The sequence below is a fragment of the Pseudophryne corroboree genome, unplaced genomic scaffold (genome assembly GCF_028390025.1).
Source record: "Pseudophryne corroboree isolate aPseCor3 unplaced genomic scaffold, aPseCor3.hap2 scaffold_853, whole genome shotgun sequence".
Taxonomy (NCBI): Eukaryota; Metazoa; Chordata; class Amphibia; order Anura; family Myobatrachidae; genus Pseudophryne; species Pseudophryne corroboree.
Window position 1 is genome coordinate 78,981 of NW_026970432.1, and position 1,537 is coordinate 80,517.

Consider the following 1,537-nt stretch of genomic DNA (forward strand, 5'->3'; position numbering starts at 1 on the left):
GAGAAAAATGCAAAGGTACAAGACAGCTTTTCCTTGCCAATATCTCTCTTTTGCAAAGAGCTACGCATTGGAAAATTCAGGGCTATGTCATATAGATGATGGCCTAACAGGAGGCTTTAAAATTTTCTTTCTAGTGTCCTTCGTTTGGGAGAAAAATGCAAAGGTACAAGACAGCTTTTCCTTGCCAATATCTCTCTTTTGCAAAGAGCTACGCATTAGAAAATTCAGGGCTATGCCGTGTAGCTGAAGCACTAACAGGAGGCTTTAAAAAATTCTTTCTAGTGACCTTCGTTTGGGAGAAAAATGCAAAGGTAAAGACAGCTTTTCCTTGCCAATATCTCTCTTTTGCAAAGAGCTGCGCATTGGAAAATTCAGGGCTATGCCGTGTAGATGATGGCCTAACAGGAGGCTTTAAAATTTTCTTTCTAGTGTCCTTCGTTTGGGAGAAAAATGCAAAGGTACAAGACAGCTTTTCCTTGCCAATATCTCTCTTTTGCAAAGAGCTACGCATTGGAAAATTCAGGGCTATGTCGTATAGATGATGGCCTAACAGGAGGCTTTAAAATTTTCTTTCTAGTGTCCTTCGTTTGGGAGAAAAATGCAAAGGTACAAGACAGCTTTTCCTTGCCAATATCTCTCTTTTGCAAAGAGCTACGCATTAGAAAATTCAGGGCTATGCCGTGTAGCTGAAGCACTAACAGGAGGCTTTAAAATTTTCATTCTAGTGTCCTTCGTTTGGGAGAAAAATGCAAAGGTACAAGACAGCTTTTCCTTGCCAATATCTCTCTTTTGCAAAGAGCTGCGCATTGGAAAATTCAGGGCTATACCGTGTAGATGAAGCACTAACAGGAGGCTTTAACATTTTCTTTCTAGTGTCCTTCGTTTGGGAGAAAAATGCAATGGTACAAGACAGCTTTTCCTTGCCAATATCTCTCTTTTGCAAAGAGCTACGCATTGGAAAATTCAGGGCTATGTCGTGTAGATGATGGCCTAACAGGAGGCTTTAACATTTTCTTTCTAGTGTCCTTCGTTTGGGAGAAAAATGCAAAGGTACAAGACAGCTTTTCCTTGCCAATATCTCTCTTTTGCAAAGAGCTGCGCATTGGAAAATTCAGGGCTATGTCGTGTAGATGATGGCCTAACAGGAGGCTTTAAAATTTTCTTTCTAGTGACCTTCGTTTGGGAGAAAAATGCAAAGGTACAAGACAGCTTTTCCTTGCCAATGTCTCTCTTTTGCAAAGAGCTGCGCATTGGAAAATTCAGGGCTATGTCGTGTAGATGATGGCCTAACAGGAGGCTTTAAAATTTTCTTTCTAGTGACCTTCGTTTGGGAGAAAAATGCAAAGGTACAAGACAGCTTTTCCTTGCCAATATCTCTCTTTTGCAAAGAGCTGCGCATTGGAAAATTCAGGGCTATGTCGTGCAGATGATGGCCTAACAGGAGGCTTTAAAATTTTCTTTCTAGTGTCCTTCGTTTGGGAGAAAAATGCAATGGTACAAGACAGCTTTTCCTTGCCAATATCTCTCTTTTGCAAAG